At 41.9% G+C, this 20234-nt stretch overlaps 1 protein-coding gene across 2 annotated transcripts in view; it reads right to left on the bottom strand.

The window, feature by feature from the left end:
* C5H21orf91 (chromosome 5 C21orf91 homolog) overlaps positions 1 to 2188 on the bottom strand; it is a 29042-nt gene extending 26854 nt beyond the window's left edge. The window contains exon 1 of one of the 2 annotated variants that reach the window (XM_061629492.1): positions 1857 to 2188. The gene's annotated coding sequence lies outside the window, so the exon portion shown is untranslated. The other variant, XM_061629493.1, reaches the window with a different exon arrangement.
* Between the last annotated feature and the right edge of the window lie 18046 nt (positions 2189 to 20234).

Genomic DNA, 20234 nt, shown 5'->3' with positions numbered 1-20234 from the left:
CCCCCTTACATGGACTAAGTTATATATACAGTGACCCCGCCAGCATGTGGCTATCAGCCTATGTCCTTGAGGGCCAAGTCTAAGATCACATCCACAGCATACATTTAAAGTATTCCTATACCACTTTAACAGTCATGGGAAATCCTGGGAACAATATTTTGTTAAGGGTGCTAGGAATTGTATGTCTGTGAGGTCAGCACCCTTAACAAACTAGTTTCCAGGGGGAACCTAGGGGGAAGCTGTATCTATTAAAGTGATATAAGAATGCTTTAAATTTATGATGGGTTGTGACCCAATTCTTTTATCTGCTAGATCACACAACTCATCTATTAAGAGAAATTTAAGTCACATCTAAATACTTTATAAAGATTTTGCTCACTTTGATAGGGCCAAGAAATACACTAAGGATTGTCATCTTGGGCAGACTCCCTGGCTAGCTTAGAAATAAAACAAAATAAAAGCATTTCCCTCTACCCCCCACCCCAAAATGTGGGTGGCTATGGCAAGGGAAATACACTTAATGTGCTCAAAGGCAGTCTTCACTACTGCACATGTCTAACAGGAAGGGGAACCTATGGTCCTCCAAACGCTGTTGAACTCTAACACCCATCAGCTTCAGCCACCATTACCAGCGGTCAGGGATCAGGAGAGCTGAAGTTCAGTAACTTTTGAAAGCAACTTGCTCCCCACCCAATCTTTCTGTAGGTAGGGCAGTTACTGAACGTTGTTGGGTAATTTTTCTGGATCAACACTTTTAGTATATTTTGTTGTAATGGATTTGTTTTATATGCGTATCTTGTTATTCCTGTAAGATGCTTTGAGAATCCTTGAATGATCTCCCCGACAAGGTGCACCTGGCGCCAACACTGTTATCTTTTCGATGCCAGGTCAAGACTTTCCTCTTCTCCCAGGCATTTTTAACAGCATTTGAATAGCACATTTTTAACTTGCCTATTGGTTTTTATGGGTTTTAATTTGGTATGGTTTTAAATTTGTATACTTGTTTTTAATTGCTGTAAACCACCCAGAGAGCTTCAGCTATGAGGCGGTATATAAATACAATAAATAAATAAATAAATTTTGCGTGAGGCACGTAAATTGCAGAATTCTAATCTAACCGCTGTCCTACAAATTAGGCATTGTATTCAGGTGTCAGGATAGCCTTTTATTTCAAAACTAAACCCTGTTGCTTAGTTGAGCAAGGCCACCCCATCACTTCCTGTGCCTCCACCCCATCTCCGAATGTGCTATTTGGAATACCCCATTAGCTAGAACAAGTGGGAGTTTAGGCACATGAGGCGACCACCTTCCTGACGTTAAGCTCTGGTTAACGCCTGAAAGGACTGCCTGCCTGCGAACCACATTTACGCTGCCTCGGGTTCCTCGATGAAAGAATATGGGGATATAAATAAACAAATAAGAACAATTATTAAGAGGGGAACGGGAAGAGAAATAACAAGGCACACAGAAATGAATTTGGTGCAGCCCCAATTCCCCTATCATCGATTTCACAAGGCACACGAATGCTCCAACCAGCACCCCCCCCCGGGTCATAAATGCGACTCCGACACCACAAAAACCTACCACGATGCAGAAGCATGTCTCCTCCTTTAACAACCCATTTAGGGAGCCTATTTTCTGAACAAATGCAAACATAATACCCCCCCTTCAACCCGCCATATAACAACTTACCACTGGGGCCAACCTAACAGCAGCCGCCTACACAATCCGCCTCCTCTGAAGCGCGCGCCCCCTTCCCCGCTGCCACGCGCCGAGGCCGTTAATACTCTCCTACTCCCACCTAGAGACTCCGCCACGCGCCAAGCCCCTCCACACTGCCACGAAATTCTCCTCACCCTGGCCACACGTGCCTTCCCCTCTCTTGACTTTTCGCTTTTACTATTGTTCTCAGGAACGGTCACAGCTGGCATGGAGGCAGAGGCAGCAATGGCAATCTCTACGAGCGTGAAAGCCCCACCCCTTTTCGGCTTCAGGACTAGACCATCGCTTGTTAGAGAGGGGGGTTGGTTTGTGGGTGAGGAAGGAAGCATTCATTTATTCTCCAACCCTCTTTCCTCCTCCTCTTCCCTTGTCTCGTTCGTCAACCTGGAATTCGCGCGTTACCTACTCCTCCGTTCATCCAGTTACGTTCCTGCCTGAAACAGCTCTTCCTCTCCCACTATCTAAGATATGCATGACGTCATCCGCGAACAGACAGCAATCACCGAGAGATATTGAAATTAGAGTGACACACAGTCTCAATTTCTAAGTCCTGTAGATTTGTTCTCGGGGGCGGAAGTGAGGGCTGCCGATAGAAAGCACAGAGAAATCCTGGGGTTTACCTCAGCTATGGTTGGAAACACACACGGCACTAGCCAAGAAAGAATTCCTGGTCTCTCGCTTTCTCGTTTAGGCCTTATTTCATATGATTATTTACTTATTTAAAAACCTTTAAAACTTCAACAACTTAAAACTGTATGCAGGTCAGTAGGTTGATTTGTTGCTGCAATCTGAGGGGTGTTTTTGTAAGGGATTTTTGGTTGGGACTCAAAATCAGCCTCAATTCCACTCTAACGTGCAATGTTAAGAATGGATTAGGTTGCAGGTTCAGCATCAGTCAGCCTCAATTCCACTCTAACGTGCAATGTTAAGAATGGATTAGGTTGCAGGTTCAGCATCAGTCCGACTCCCAACCTGCAACGCAGGGACAACTACATTAGGGAACACTGCAAGATTGTTGTAGGCTAGTCTTTGTGCCTCTCCAGACCCCCAACCTGCAGTGAAGGTATAATAACGGTGGGAATTGGATGGTCTCAGCCTGATTCCTCAATCTGCAATACTGAGTGGAGTAAGACATCACAGTAAACCACAATCCTATAACGCCAGAACCTCAATTTAGATTACAGGGAAAATGGACTGCATTGGCATTTGGCTTAGCAGTGGAATTTGCACTGGCAGGGCTATGTTTATGTTTTTAAACTTGAAAAAATATTTTAAAATAAGCCACAAATCACATTTTTCACAGGAAATAAGACCTAGCTCAGAGCAGGTCTCTTTGTTCCGTGAAGCCATGCATTCTATTTGTGTATCTCGGCCCCTGAGAAGGGAAGGGAGGTGAGGCGGAGAGGGCAGTAGGATGTTGTTTTAATGTATTTTAAAGTCTATTTTTATGATGTTTTAAAGTGTTTTTGTTTGCCGCCCTGGTCTCCTGATGGGAGGAAGGGCGGGATATAAATCAAATGGGCGAACTACTCTATGAAGAAGAGGCGGGGAGGGAACTGTCTTGTATAGAGATGCGAACTCGTTGAAGTTTTCCTCTCTTCCGCCTCGGGCTTTCCCATGACTTTCCGTAATGTAGGGTGGTACGTCATTTACACTGGAGGAAGGGAAATAACAACCAAATTTGCCACAGGCAGTAACGCTACCGCAGACCTTACATCTTGGAAGTTAAGTGCCGGCAGTGCAGGGGGGCTATGCGGGAGGTCCAAATACTTGTAGTGTGGATTTGGCACACTGTACGTGGCAAAAAAAAGGAGAAAACATTCTCGCCTCGGCTTGCGTTGAAGCCATCTCTGTTTTCTTTATTAACTATACTGAGAGTGACAATATGATTGTCTGGCATTGCCAAATATCATACAGCCGAATTCTTTAGCCTGCAGAAGGGGGATGGTGTCAGTGTTGAATTTATTATTTCTTTTAAAATATTTTTACTCTTCACATGAAGAGGCTCCCAGAATGGCTTGCAGATAAATAAAAAAACAAGACAGCCTGTGTCTTCAAACTTTAAAGCAGTGATTTTCAACCTTTTTCATCTCACGGCACACTGACAAGGTGCTAAAATGGTCAAGGCACACTATCAGTTTTTTAAGATTGTGTTTAAAGTTCAATAACTAAAATTTTAATTGTGTTATTTTTTTAAAAAAAAATCAGTGGGAAATCTGTGCTTGATGATTTTTCATGATGTCCTTGTCTGAGGGCAGATGGTTGACAAGCATACCCTCACGTCCTCCTCCAGTGTTTGAAGCCACAACCTGTTCTTGCTCTTCACTGTGTTCATAGCAGAGAAACCAGCCTCACACAGATAAGATGTTCAGAAAGGAAGAAGTGCTTTAATCGCCATCTTTGTGATGATGGGGGATTCCTCTCTGAGAGACAACCAGAATGAGGCCATATTGGTTGATGAGTGTTTCAGTCCTCTATTATTTCTGATTTCCCTCAGCTCATTTTCTTCTGCAACAGTTAATTCTGCTGACTCGCATGCACTTAACACAAATGGATCTCTCACCCAGTCCAAGGAAGATGCATCAAGTGACGGGAAATACTTTTCAATGTTTTTACTCAGCAGTGACAAACTTTGTAGAATTAAATCGACAAGATTTTTGTCCAGTCTGCGACTTTTTGTCAGTTCAAACATTTCAACTTTGTTCTCTTTTTTGATTCTGGCTCCCCACAGTGTTAGTTTTTCCTTAAAGGAGATAACTTTGTCAGTACAAGTAAGAATATTTTCATTCTTTCCCTGCATACTCTTGTTAAGAGTGTTCAAAGCTTGGAAAATGTCAGCTAGGAATGCAACTTTATTGCACCAGGTCTCATCACTAAGCAGGTCAGCCAGCTCAGACTCTTCTGACATAAAAAAAATGAGACGGTCTTCCCTCAGTTCATACAACCTTGAAAGCACCCGCCCTCGAGATAGCCATCCCACTTCCGTGTGCAGTAGAAGTTGTGTGCGAGCAGCTTCCATGGCAGAACACAGTGCTGAAAACAACCTCGATTTTAATGGCCTACTCTTGATGTAGTTAACCATTTTGATCGTCTCAGCCAGTACTTTTTGGAGTTCAGGTAGTACTGATTTTGAAATGAGGGCCTCTCTTTGCAGGAAACAGTGTGTAAAAACAATGCCAGGGTTCTTTTGTTTGGCCAGTGCGACGAATCCTCTTAGGCTTCCCGACATAGAGGGAGCACCGTCTGTGCAGATGCTGATGCATGATTTCCGTGACAAATCGTGAGAACTGAAATAGATGTTGACAACATCAAAAATGTCTTGGCCTCTTGTTGTTTCTGGAAGTGATTTGCAAAATAACAATTGTTCAATGATGTCTCCATTAAAAACAAACCTGCCGAATGCTAGGAGTTGAGCTTTTCCAGTGATGTCAGTTGACTCGTCCAACTGGATAGCAAAGAAATCAGCTTCTTTAATGTTAGCTATCACTTGTGACTCAATGTCTTGAGACATGTCCTGTATACGCCAACTAACAGTGTTATCTGACACAGGGATTTTCAAGATCTCTTTTTCATATTTTTCACCAAACATAATATTTACAATTTTACAGCATGCTGGTAAAATTACTGACTCAGCAATTGTATGAGATTTCATCTTTTTTGCCACGATTTCAGGAATGGCATAGCTTGCTTCTTGAGCTTTGTGAGAAATAGTTGTGATTTCGGTAAATTGTTTAGCCTGACGTGTTTGATCAGCTATAACCCTTTTAAAATAATCAATTGGTTTCTCACATAAATGTGAGTGCTTTGTGTGAAGGTGTCTTTTCAGCTTACTTGGAACCATAGCTTGGTTTGCCAGTTTCTCACCGCAAACAACACACTTATGATGTGGCACTTCTTCTCCCGATGAAATGAATCCAAAGGACAAATAGTCTTCATTATACTGACGCACGACGGTTTTAGAACTAACACTGATGGTACTATGTGAGTTACTACCTGAACTAGTGCCAGCCACACCTGATTCATTGTCAATGTCCAGCTTACGTTTTTTAATTAATAATCTATCCATGTCTAATAAGTCCCGGGAAAAAAATTAAGAACTAAATTCAGAAATAACAAAATAACTAAAACAAAATAGAAATAACAAACTATTTATCTTGACATTTTTGACAGTCTGGTAGTTTGAGACTTTTCTCATGCAGCAACACCCCAAGAAAGCTGAGCTTTTATGCAAAAAAGACTCACAAATGTATAAACCAGGCCAAGACCACCTAGGAAAGACCACCTACTAAATTGTTATTTATTTTAACTGATTTTAATACTGTGTTTTTATACTGTTGTAACAATATATTATTGTAATCTTGGATATGAAATCCTAATCTCAATAATAATAATAATAATAATAATAATAATAATAATAATAATAATGGCAACAAGAGTAGATGCACAAAGGTTACTTCTAGTACAGCCCTGTAATTTACCATAGAATAGACATTGGCAGAGTAGCTAACAGCACAGAGTCTGAGCTGTGTGTATGGAAGGACGAAGGGTGGGGAAACTGTGAACTCTTTGTGACAACCCCCCCAACGCATCTACTGGACTGGACAATGAGAATGCACATCGAAGTAGTCATCCATATCAACTAAGGGAGGTGGGGAGAGAACGTCACATTCCACCATTCATAAGGCTACCTACGAAAATCACCTGCGACCAGAGCCGCCCCTAGGCACTGGGAAGCAGGGCCTGGGGCAGTTGCCCTGGGCCCTGCTCTTTGGGCCCCGCATCTGGCGATATAGAGAAGCTGGGCTGCGGCAGGGGTTTTCCCGCTCTTGGGGAATCTCCCGTTCTTCAGCTGCATGCCTGAGTGGCTTCCTTGTGCTACCGCCCGCCCATCAGCTGTGTGCAATCTAATTTTAGGCGGGAGCTTTGAATCCCCAAAGAGTAGGGGATTCAAACTTCCCACCTAAAATCAGATTGTGCACAGCTGATGGGCGGATGGCAGCACAAGGAAGCCACTCAGGCACGCAGCCAAAGAGTCTCTTCCCCCATCCCCACAAACAACTGACTGACTGACCGGCCGGCCAACGACTTTCTCGAGGATGGAGCTCTTGCCTGTGCTCTGACTGCCCACCACGGCGATTTGCATCAGGTCAAGGTGGCAACTCTGTCCGATAGAGCTGAATGCATCCCATAGCAACAACCTAAGGGGGACAGATCCGCTTCATCTCACAGCCTGGGGCAGCAACCACTAAACTTCCCCCTCGGATTCTCCTCATCAGGCGTCAGCGATGCCCCGGCCCGCTTTCCACCCTGCCCTTACGTGTCAGTCGCTATCATCATTGTTCGACACAACTGCCATTTACTAAAGTGAAATTTTTTTAAGGGACGTTCTCGCGTGAGCAAACTCCTGCGGCACACCTGCGGATCATTCGCGGCACACCAATGTGAAGCAGCACAGCGGTTGAAAATCGCTGCTTTAAAGGACACATCAGACTTTCCCCATTAATGTTTCAGTTTAGTTATTTTAGTCATGTTTAAAGCACTTTGCCTAGTAGTGTTCATTTGTTTTGTAATCATAAATATACTAACCCATTTTTGTATATTCAAAGCAATGAAGAAATCCAAAACTAACATCACAGAAAACAGACATAATAAAACAATGATAAGGATGTCATTACAGAGTTAGATAGGCCGATTAAAACATTCCACCAGCAGCCTTTTAACAATTCAAAACCTGCTTGAATGCCCATCTAGAATTCTAGATACAGGAAGAGAAGGGGGCTGGCAAATCTCTTGAGTTTATTCCACAGTTTTGGTTTTTCTTAGTACCTTCTAATTGCCCCTCTAATGGTGATGGAACACAGAGGGCCTCTGAAGTTGGTCTTAAGGCATGGCAATTTTCTAAATGAATCTAGGTCCTAGGCTGAGAAGGGCTTTTTAAGATTAGTATGTTGAATTGAGCCCAGCAACAAACAAGTAACTAGGCCAGTGTGATGTAGAGGTTAGAGTGCCGGACTAGGATCTGGAAGATCAGGGTTCAATCTCATCTTGGACATGAAGCTCACTGGATGACGTTGGGCCAGTCACCAGCGTAACCTTCCTCACCTGATTATTGTGAGGATAAAATGGAGGAAAGGAAGAATTGTGTGTACCATCTTCAGCTCCATGGTGGAAAGGTGGGATATAATAAAAAAATAAAGATGATATAAGATTGAAATTATTTAATCCAATGACTGGGCCCCAACTAAAATCCTGGAAGATGCTTTTTTTGGGCCAAATGTAGTTTGCGGATTGGACTGTCTTCAAGGGGAGCCCCACATAGCATTACAAAAGGGATGGCCTGCCACGGCCTTCTAGATGATTTTGCCCTTCAACTTCCATCAGTCTCAGCCAGCATAGCCAGAAGAGACGATGGAAGTTGTACTTCAGCAACATCTGGACAGCCAACGTTTAGCCACCCCTATATTTCAGTAATATTACCTTAGTATAACTGGGGCATGGATGTGGCCAGGAACTGTTTATGAGAGACTGCAGTTGTCAAATCTACCAAAGGTGGTAATGGGTGCTCCTGGCAATTGCCACCATCCAAAAATCAAGGAGCAGCATCAGATCAAAGAGCACTCAAGCTGTAAACGTGCTTCTTCACCCAGAACATGTTGCACACTGATATCAAGCTTGACAGAACTCTGTCAATAGCACTGCCATTTTTGGATTAAATTTCAGCTGGTTGGCCCCATCCAGTCCTGTTCTGACATGAGACACCAGGACTTTTACAGGTTTGTTGAGATCAGAAGACAAAAAGGATAGGAGAGCTGAGTAATACCGATGACAGTTCAGTCTGAACTTCTAGATGACCTTATTCAGCAGTTCTATGGACCCTTATGACAATCCTTAATTCAAAGGCCAAAGGGTGGAACCAATTTCTGGGATGAACGTTCCCCGAGTGACTGGCCATCAAGGTAGCCTAGCCAGGATACCATGACTGATAGTACAAGCATTGCTGAGAGGTCCAGAAGAACCAACACTCTATGCTCCTCTTGCCCAGACATAGGTCATCCCAAAACCAAGGAATACCTAATCACTTTGAACGAGTTCAAATCTCCAGGGCCCGATAAACTGCATCCTGGAGTATTGAAGGAACTGGTTGAAGAACTCTCAGAACCGCTGTCTATTATCTTTGCGAAATCATGGAGGACTGGTGAAGTGCTGGATGACTGGAGGAGAGCTAATGTTGTCCCTATCTTCAAAAAGGGCAAAAAGGAGGAACCGGGGAACTACTGACCAGTCAGCCTAACATCAATCCCTGGAAAAATTCTGGAGCAGATTATAAAGCAGTCAATCTGTAAGCACCTTGAAAGCAATGCAGTGATTACTAGGAGCCAACATGGATTTATGAAGAACAAATCCTGCCAAACTAATCTTATCTCTTTTTTGATCGGGTAACCTCCCTTGTAGACTGTGGGAATGCTGTGGACATAATATATCTCAACTTCAGCAAAGCTTTTGACAAAGTGCCCCATGATATTCTGATTAGCAAACTAGCTAAATGTGGGCTGGATGCAACAACCATCACATGGATCCACAGTTGGCTCCAGAATCATACTCAAAGAGTACTTTATGAATGGTTCCTTCTCAAACTGGGCAGATGTAACGAGTGGGGTACCTCAGGGCTTGGTCCTGGGCCCAGTGCTCTTTAACATTTTTATTAACGACTTGGATGAGGAGGTACAAAGCATGCTTATCAAATTTGCAGATGATACAAAGTTGGGGGGCATAGCTAATACCGTGGAAGACAGAAAGAAAATCCAAAGGGACCTTGATAGGCTGGAGCATTGGGCTGAGAACAACAGAATGAAATTCAACAGGGATAAATGCAAAGTTCTGCACCTAGGAAAAAGAAACCAAATGCACAGTTATAAGATGGGGGATACTTGGCTCAGCAGTACGACATGTGAGAAGGATCTTGGAATTGTCGTTGATCACAAGCTGAATATGAGCCAACAGTGTGATGTGGCTGCAAAAAAGACAAATGCTATATTAGGCTGCATTAACAGAAGTATAGTTTCCAAAATGCGTGAAGTACTAGTTCCCCTCTATTCAGCACTGGTTAGGCCTCATCTTTAATATTGTGTCCAGTGCTGGTCTCTGTACTTCAAGAAGGATGCAGACAAACTGGAACGGGTTCAGAGGAGGGCAACAAAGATGATCAGGGGACTGGAAACAAAGCCCTATGAGGAGAGACTGAAAGAACTGGCATGTTTAGCCTGAAGAAGAGAAGACTGAGGGGAGATATGATAGCACTCTTCAAGTACATGACAGGTTGTCACACAGAGGAGGGCCGGGATCTCTTCTCAATCGTCCCAGAGTGCAGGACACGGAATAATGGGCTCGCAGGAAGCCAGATTTCAACTGGACATCAGGAAAAACTTCCTAACTGTTAGAGCCATACGACAATGGAACCAATTACCTAGAGAGGTAGTGGGCTCTCCGACATTGGAGGCATTCAAGAGGCAGCTGGACAGCCATCTGTTGGGAATGCTTTGATTTGGATTCCTGCATTGAGCAGGGGGCTGGACTCGATGGCCTTATAGGCCCCTTCCAACTCTACGATTCTATGATTCTATGAAAACCAGGTTGGAATGGATATAAATAATAGGTTTGCTTCATCCTGGAATACCTGAATGAATTAGTTTTGCAATTGTATCTGTACTGTAGTTTTGTGGTATTTATGTCTTTTCATACATACTTTTGTTGTATATGTAGCATGCAAGCAGTTAATTGGCTATGAGGATACATAGTCCAAACTTCTGAAAGTTCTTTGACCATAAATGCTAATTCCTGAATGTGGCGGATGCCATGGGTAGTGGAGAACGACATATCTGTTCCCTTCACAGTGCTAAGTTTCAAGCACTGCATTATCCACGGGACAGAAGTGCCTGGTTTCTGTTAGTCTTTGCTATAAGATTCCTTCCAGGTCTTGTCTCTATATGCTGTGTTGCATGCAGAAATGTTTACAGCACAATTTTATACGTCTATTCAGAAGTAAATCTCAGAATCATTTTCAATAGTCACATCCACACCATGTATTTAAAGCACTCTTATACCAATTTTATTTATTTATTTATTTACTTATTTGATTTATATCCCGCCCTTCCTCCCAGCAGGAGCCCATTTAACAGTCATGGCTTCCCTCAAACAATCCTGGGAACTGTAGCTTGTTAAGAGTGCTGACCTCACAGACGTACAGTTCCCAGGAATCTCCATCACTGTTAAAGTGGTGTAAGAGTGCTTTAAATGTATGATGTGAATGTGAACAATGGCTCTTACTCCTACCTAAGCGGATGTAAGATCGCAGCCTTATTGTGCGCCTCACTTCCCCAGAATGCAAATACTACCAGTATTTTTCACTTCATCATAGGATTTTTTGTTTTGTAAAATTGGTTGTAAACACACTCTAAAGGAGTATTTTCAAATAACACAAAATAAAATGTTGGGAAAAGGTATTATCAAGCACATGGTAGATATCGGTCATTGTGTGTAACCAATGTCTCAGCCTCTAAAAGCAGTGCCATTCTATGCCACATTTAGCTGATAGAAACACACGTTTTCTATGATGAACTAAATAGAAGGTTAAGACTGCTTTTGGTTCTGCTTTCTTAATTAAGGTTAAAAGACACATTGCTGTATGTTCAAGCTGAGCCCTAGTCTTTGGAAAGTGTCAGGTAGCATTAGGCTCATTGTCAACACTGGCCTAATTTCTATTGATGTTCATTAAAAAGTTTTAGTCCTCCAAGACAAGAAGAAATAGCGAATGACAGCCCTGAAATCAATTCAGAAAGTACCAACTTGCTTTGCTAATCCACTCCACGTACTTGAAAATAACTCAGCAGGCTGGAGGAACTAATCCTACTTCAGTTTAAATGCTGACTGAGTCTATTTAACAAAACGTGTCTGGCCATTTTCAAAACCCTGACAGTGCAATCCTGTACATATCTACTCAGAGGTAATCCCCACTGAGTTCAATGGAACGTACTCCCAGGCAAGCACATAAGACTGTAGCCTGACAACAAACTCCTGGGCATGTTTCCTCAGAAGTAAGTCCCACTGTGTTTAATGGGGCTTGATCCCTAATAAGTGTGTTTAAGTTTGTAGCCTGAAATAATTTAAACAGTAAATAGTTGCCTGTTTCACATAGAAACATAGGAAGCTGCCTGATACCAGGTCACACCATTGGTCCATGTATCTCAGTATTGTATACACTGACTGACAGCAGCTCTCCAGGAGTCTTCCTGCCCTTGGCTGGTGATGCTCAGGATTGAACCAGTGACCTTCTGTTTGTAAAATAATTAATACTGAGCTACAGCCCTTCCCTCTTTTGAACATAATACTCAGCATATGTAGATAACTTACGGTCTGATGTTAATCTCTGTTGTGATGTTGTTGTTAATAAATAATAATAATAATAAAATTTAATTTTTGTGTCGCCTATCTGGCCGAAGCCACTCTAGGCGACATACAAACTGTTGTTATGTGCCTTCAAGTTGATTACAACTTATGGCGACCCTATGAATCAGTGACCTCCAAAAGCATCTGTCATGAACCACCCTGTTCAGATCTTGAAAGTTCAGGTCTGTGGCTTCCTTTATGGAATCAATCCACCTCTTGTTTCGCCTTACTGTTTTTCTACTCCCCTCTGTTTTTCCCAGCATTATTGTCTTTTCTAGGGAATCATGTCTTCTCATGATGTGTCCAAGGTATGATAACCTCAGTTTCATCATTTTGGCTTCTAGTGACAGTTCTGGTTTAATTTGTTCCAACACCCAATTATTTGTGTTTTTCGCAGTCCATGGTATGCACAAAGCTCTCCTCCATCACCACATTTCAAATGAGTTGATTTTTCTCTTATCCGCTTTTTTCACTGTCCAACTTTCACATCCATACATAGAGATTGGAAATACCATGGTCTGAATGATCCTGACTTCAGTGTTCAGTGATACATCTTTGCATTTGAGGACCTTTTCTAGTTCTCTCATATCGGCCCTCCCCAGTCCTAGCCTTCTGATTTCTTGACTATTGTCTCCATTTTGGTTAATGACTGTGCCGAGGTATTGATAATCCTTGACAAGTTCAATGTCCTCATTGTCAACTTTAAAGTTAAATAAATCTTCTGTTGTCATTACTTTAGTCTTCTTGACATTCAACTGTAGTCCTGCTTTTGTCCTTTCCTCTTTAATTTTCATCAGCATTCATTTCAAATCAGTACTGGTTTCTGCTAGTAGTATGGTATCGTCTGCATATCTTAAATTATTGATATTTCTCCCTCCAGTTTTCACACCTCCTTCATCTTGGTCCAATCCCTCTTTCCATACGATGTGCATATAGATTAAACATATAGGATGATAAAATACACCCGTTTCATACCCTTTCCGATTGGGAACCATTCGGTTCCTCCATATTCTCGCCTTACAGTAGCCTCTTGTCCAGAGTATAGGTTGCACATCAGGACAATCAGATGCTGTGGCACCCCCATTTCTTTTAAAGCTTCCATAGTTTTTGATTATCTACACAGTCAAAGGCTTTGCTGTAATCTATAAAGCACAGGGTGCTCCCCTGTTGATTATTCAACATCCCTACCCTTGGTTTAAATTTCCCATTAATTTCTCTAATCTTTTGGAATAGTGCTCTTGTTCCTCCCTTTTTGTTGTCCTCTTCTATTTCTATACAATAACTGTTGTAATAGTTCTCTTTCTCCCTACCTACTTGTCGCTGTATTACTGCGTTTAGGGTTCTGACTGTGTTTCTGTCTTCAGTCATCCATTGAGATCTTTCTCCCTTGTTAACTAGAGGTATTGTCTTTTTGCATTCTTCCATGATAATGTCTCTAACTTCATTCCATAGTTCTTCTGGTTCTCTGTCAATTAAGTTTAAAGCCTCAAACCTGTTCCTTATTTGATCTTTATACTCTTCTGGGATGTTATTTAAATTGTATTTTGGCATTATGATTGCTTTGTTGTTCTTCTTTAGCTTTACTCTGATTTTTGATGTGACCAGTTCATGATCTGTACCGCAGTCTGCTCCTGGTCTTGTTTTTGCAGAAAGTATGGAACTTCTCCATCTTCTGCTGCCAAATCAATTTGATTCCTCTATTGACCATTTGGTGATGTCCACGTGTACAGTCTTTTCGGTTACTCAAAAAATGTGTTGGCAAGAAACAAATCATTGACTTCACAGAATTCAATAAGTCTTTCTCCTGTTGCTTTGGTGTGTGATCAATTTCTTCCTGTACGTCTGCGTAAAATCTCTTCAATTCCTCTCCTTTTGCATTTGCCATTGGAGCATAGACTTGGATGATGGTTATGTTAATAGGTTTCCTGTTTAATCCCATTGATACCACTCGCTCAGACTTTGCGTTGTAGCTCCTAATTGCTTTTGCTACATCATTTATCACTATTAAAGCAACCCCATTTCTTCTTAATTTCTCATTTCCTGCATAAAATATTTTGTAGTTGCCTGATTGAAAATGTACCATTCCCATCCATTTTAATTCGCTCACGCCGTTGATATGTTCCATTTCTTGCTTGACAATTTCTAACTTTCCCTGGTGCATGCTTCTCACATTCCATGTTCCTATTGTGTGCGTCATACAACTCCAGACTCTCCTTTTGCATCTGTGCGCATCAGCCTCTTAGTCTGGTGTTTCAGCTTTGACCATTCTGCTGTGGGTGCCCCTGCTAGGAGTCTAGCCTCTTGGTCTAGACTCCTGACGGGATTGCTCTCGGCTTTTTCAACACTCTCAACCCCCCTCACCATGTTAAGGTGTGCATCGTAGAGGGGGACTCTGTTGTGATAATTGATGAAAAGTTCTTTTCAGTAGTGCAAGTAGGGACCTCAGCTGAAAATGAATGGTAAAACTCAGTGTTTGCAACATTTAGAACAGAGCAAGACTGACAGACAGGCAATGTCACTCCTCGGTTTTGGAGCTAAGCATTTGCTATGTGTATGTGATAGTAACTGGGGATTTCTTAGCCGTTTTTCCGTCTTGACACTGAACTCTCACTGAAGAATAAAGAGGTAATGGGGTCAAGTTCATGTTTTAAAACTCTTGCTTTCAAGATGAGCCAAAGGTTTCAGAGAGCAAGGTGATATTTCTGAACACCCTTGCTAGTTGCAGTTAATTTTAAAGCAAACTTGAACAGGTCTCTTTATATAAGTGAAGTAAGTAGTAACTGGCCCCAGTGATCCAAAGCTAGTGGCATATGTAAACCTTAAGAATGTGTGTCTGACTGAAATGATGCTGTCCTTTGACGTATCATAGCTCCTTTCAATTATTATTGGCCAATAAGACCAATATTGCAACAATAGCAAAGAAACAATCTGAACACTACAAATTTTAATTTCATCCCCATTTTTATCCTTACAGGAGTACTTTTTGTCAACTGTTCCAACAATTCATTAATCAACCTCTTTCAGACCAAATAGATTCTAAGCCAGCATTTTTTCATGAAATTTCTTTTTTCGGCAAATGATGCATGCTGAAGCATATGAGGTCAACACAAAGAAGCCCATGTAACTGGCTATCAACATTATTACATATATTAGCACCCATTTTCATCAATCAAGGTTAGAGACCTCCATCAAAGTGTGCACATGGAACTCTTTTTGCACCCCATATACTTTTGTACTCACCTATAATGAGAAAAGTTAGATTGTACTAGTTATTTATCTTATTTTCATCTAGGAAAACACTGCCAACCAGTAAAATAACTTTTAAGAAGGGATCCCAAAATGAGTAGTCGGCTCAACCCTTCAGGGGTGTAACTGAAACTTAGCCTTACCCACCTTCCTCCTTGTTCCCTTCCTTCCCCATCTCAGTTTTTATTATTTTTATACTCAGCTAGGGCTGAAAAGGCCCTTGCCTACTCATCATGGCCAGTTTTAAGCAGAGGTGATACCTATACTTGACAGCCTGAGTTGGCTTCCACATCAAGATAAAGTGAGCTGAGGATACTCCAGTCATATTTGAGTTACCCATCCCTAAGAGAGATTGCCAAGGACCCACTCTCACTATCTCTTACACAGTGAAACCAAAGTACAACCCTACCTGTGGTGAACCCCTGAGGGAAGGAGCATATACACTTCCTTCTACACAGAATAGGCAATGTTTGCACTCTGTATTCCTTTACTTCTCTAATTCCATTTCCTTTCTTGTCTCTCCAGTTTTGAATCTAGCAAGTTAGGCTCCATCTCCAAAGATGGCTAATTATATTTTTGTATGTTTGTTGGTATTCTTCTTACTTTGCTTCTTTCCTGTGTTACTAATGTTTCTACAGAGAATATAATCTAGAAAATTTTATTTCCCTCATTATTCTTCCTAGAAATCTGTGTCAAATTTATTTTTTATTAATTTCAAAGCCTTTTTATTGGTCAATGTCATATGGTGAAGACAGCCTTTTGTGTTTCAAATTGGAGGATATTTTCTATTTCTATTTTGGGTGCATTAACAGTTGAATCTGAAACTGCAGTTTAATGTAAAATCAGACTGATTACAATATGTTGCTACTTCAGCAATGACTCTAGCTGTTGGAAAAAAGAGAATGCATGTTTTCAGCCTGCTATGTTTAAACCACTTCACTGAAGGCAAGGTCAATTTAAAACATAGAGCACACCTAGAATTTTGCTAGAATATATTTCCCCTCCCACTGTTTTATCTTGTGCAAATTTAGACACTCCTGATGTCCACTGGAGACTATTCTGCAGAATAGTCAGTGCCACTATTCCACAATTATTTTTGGAGTTTTTTTAATGTAAATTTTGCAGTGCTGCTGTACTTCACTTATTCACAGAAATAGAAACTGAAGAAAATGATTTCCTATAGGAAACGTCACTAACATTGCAAAGTAAATCAGACATATTTAAAGTAACTATCTGAACTATATCAACTTGTCTTAATAATGTTTCTTCCTCCCTGCTAAAACAAGATCAGCACAGCACATCTCTTGTTTCTGTTATTTGGGCTGATCGCAGGTGTTGCCACCACTCACCATATACTCAGAGGCACATGTTACCAAATTCTTCCAAGCTACACAGCAAGTGGATTGGACTGTGAAAGACTAACCCAAATGGTGTTTGCATGTTGACAAATTTGTAGGGCAGTCCAATATCTCAGAGAGGAGGTCAGGTCTCCTGCTCCCCTGGTGCATTCACTATAGCTGCCCAATTTCCCTGCTTTTAGAAGTTTGATAGAAATATCTGTGGGCTATAGGTGTGTTCTTAAACTGCAAGATTTTTTTTTTGCCTAATAGTGAATTTCTCTGCTTTTTAATCCGGGAGGTAAGAAATGGGATCCTGTCCAAGTTTGCTGATAATGGAGTGATCATTTGCATGCTAATTGAGTTCAATGGGATTTACTCCTATGCAATCATGGTTAGGATAGAAAAAACTGACCATCGAGGAGGGGGAGGGGGAAGGGGAAGGAGTGGATTGGAGGGGGGCAAAGGAAAGGGAAGGGGGCAGGTTTAATCATTTGCATGCTTATAGAATTCAGTGGTATTTACTCCCGTGCAATCAAGTTTAAGATAGGTAAAACTGACCATGGGCAGGAGGAAGGGGAGGCGAAAGAGGGGATTGGAAGGGGATGGGGTGGGGCGGAGGGAGGGGCAAAGGAAGGGGGAGGGAAGGGGCAAGAGGGAGGGGAAAGGAGGGAGGAGAAGGGATGGTGGTTTGATCATTTGCATACTTTTTGAGTTCAATGGGATTTATTTCTGTGCAATCATGTTTGAAAATGGAAATGGACTGCCCTAGTCAGTCCTAACTTATGGCAACTGAATAGGGTTTTCATGCTAAATGGTATTCAGAGTGGGTTTTACCATTGCTTTCCCCCGAGGCTAAGAGGCAGTGACTGGCCCAAGGTCACCCAGGGAGCATCATGGCTATGTGGGGATTTGAACCCTAGTCCAACACTGACCAGGGAGAGGGGCAGGGAGGGTAGGAGGAGAGGGAAGGGAGAGATTGGGTGGGTGGGCACTGGGCAGAAGGGAAGCCTCTTTCCTTTCCAAAAGGAAAACATTGTGAACAGTATCATTGCTTTTCAGTGTTTCCCCCACCTTTTTATTCTATAGCAGGCACATGTAGCCTCCCACCCAAATTTAAACCAAAGCTATCCCTGGCTACATCCACACCAGGACTTTATTTCACTTTGGACAGTCATTCCTTCTCTCAGAGAATCCTGGGAAGTGTAGTTAGTGAAGGGTGCTGAGAGTTGCTAGGAGACGCCCTGTTCCTCTTACAGACCTTCAATCAGAGTGGCTGACTGTTAAACCATTCTCTCAGGGGAATAGGAGTCTCCTCTCTGCACCCTCCACAAATTACACTTCCCAGGATTCTTTGGGGGAAGCCATGACTGTCTAAATTAAAATCAAAGTCTTTTATGGGTGTGGCCTCCTGATTAGCCAAGCCAAGCACTTGTGATTTTGGTTTTAGAACACTGACAGATGGTTTTTACTGAGCATGCCCAGCACTATCATTCAATTCAATGCAAAATTTCTTAAATAACTAAAAATCAGCCAGACATTTTTTTTAACTTTTAAACTGTAGAAGATGAAGGTGCTTTCTATCAACTTCGGTTGGTGGCCCAACTACGCCCCTATCTGGATAGGGAAAACCTTGCTTCAGTTGTCCATGCACTGGTAACCTCAAAATTGGACTACTGCAATGCACTCTACGTGGGGCTGCCTTTGAAGACAGTTCGGAAGCTGCAGCTCGTGCAAAATGCAGCGGCCAGATTGTTAACAGGGACTCGGAGATGTGAACATATAACTCCGATTCTGGCTCGCTTGCACTGGCTGCCTATATGCTTCCGGGCTCAATTCAAAGTGCTGGTTTTGACTTATAAAGCCTTACACGGCTTGGGACCACAATACCTGGTGGAACGCCTCTCCCGATATGAGCCTACCCGTACTCTGTGTTTAACATCGAAGGGCCTCCTTCGGGGGCCCACCCAGAGAGAAGCCTGGAAGGTGACAACAAGAAAACTTGCTTTCTCTGTGGTGGCCTCCGAACTATGGAACTCTCTCCCCGATGAGGTATACCTGGTGCCAACATTGATGTCCTTCCAGCGCCAGGTAAAACCCTTTTTGTTCTCCCAGGCTTTTTAACAACATTTTAACAACATTTTTAACATCTATTGTAACACCTACACTTGCACTTACGCTCTTAATATTTTAGTAATCTTAATTACTTAACATCTTAACATCTTAATACTTTTAACTGATTTAATATGTTTTTAATATTTTTTAGGCTTGTATTGTAGCTGTTTATATGTTTAATTATGTTCTACTATTTTGGTATATTATTTTTAAGTTGTTGATATATGTTTTTTACTTGTATATTGGATGTTTTTATGTTGTGCACCGCCCAGAGAGCTACGGCTATTGGGCGGTATAGAAATATAATTAATAAAATAAATAAATAAATAAGGTCAGAGTATGGGGCAAGGTCAGTAACAGGATTACATGTACTCTATGAACATGGCTGATTTTTAATGCATTTCAACACATTATGAGAAAAAAGTCCAGAAGGGATCTGGTTTTCTCTCTCTCTTTTTAGACTTTTCTTTCTGACTGTTTTGTGTATCGCTATGAAAATTGAGAGGGTTGTTAAGCAAACATTTCTGAGTTCAGGACTATAAGTTTTGTAAGGTTTTGTTTTGAAATAAGCTTATGGGAAGAATCAGAGTGGCATGGGGAGGTATTTTCAATTTAACATTGCGGAATGTGAAAAATCCACCCTGGCTATAGTATACCACCACTCTTGTGGCAGTATAATAAATGTCTGGTGTGGATGTGGCTTAAGTTGTAGAAGGACAATGAAAATGGGGATGGAAGGGGGAACAGCTAGGACACTTGTCCACACTGCCTCTTCTCATGTGATAATGTTCTCATTTTCAAAATATCTGAAGACCACTAAAATACTGTTATGGAAATACACAGAGATGCTTAGCGTCTGAGCTGTGTGTGTGTATTTACCTAAGTAGCAGACTTTCACCCTGCATTTTGATCACTGAAACAAAGATGTCTCCTCTCCTTGGACAGTCAAAGAAGAAGACAAAAGAAGGAGAAGCACGTCGCTTCCCTGAGCATATCAGTTTACAACAGAAGGAAGTTAGAGAACAGCACAGGTAAAGGTAGGCAAGCCTAGTCAGCTGGAGGACCCTAACTCTATCTTCCTTCTGGAATACAAACAAAAGAACCCAAACAGGAGTCGCTCTTGCTCCACTTCCAACAAATACAGGGGCCACCAATGCAGTGCCCACTAGCACCACATGCCCACCAATACCTCCTGTGGTGCTTATGAAAGCCTTCAGTAACTATCCCCTCAAAAATCTGCAATCCATGAGAGACTGTTTGCTGTACCTACTCAACTTCTGTTTGCACTGGCTTGGCCTCTCCTATATGCCCTACAGGAACCATTTTGTGAAGATTGCCCATGGCTCTTTCTGAAAACCCCAAATGTGCCCA

The sequence above is a fragment of the Rhineura floridana genome, chromosome 5 (genome assembly GCF_030035675.1).
Source record: "Rhineura floridana isolate rRhiFlo1 chromosome 5, rRhiFlo1.hap2, whole genome shotgun sequence".
Lineage (NCBI taxonomy): Eukaryota > Metazoa > Chordata > Lepidosauria > Squamata > Rhineuridae > Rhineura > Rhineura floridana.
Note: the sequence above shows the minus strand (reverse complement) of the source record. Positions and strands in the feature narration are given on the sequence as shown.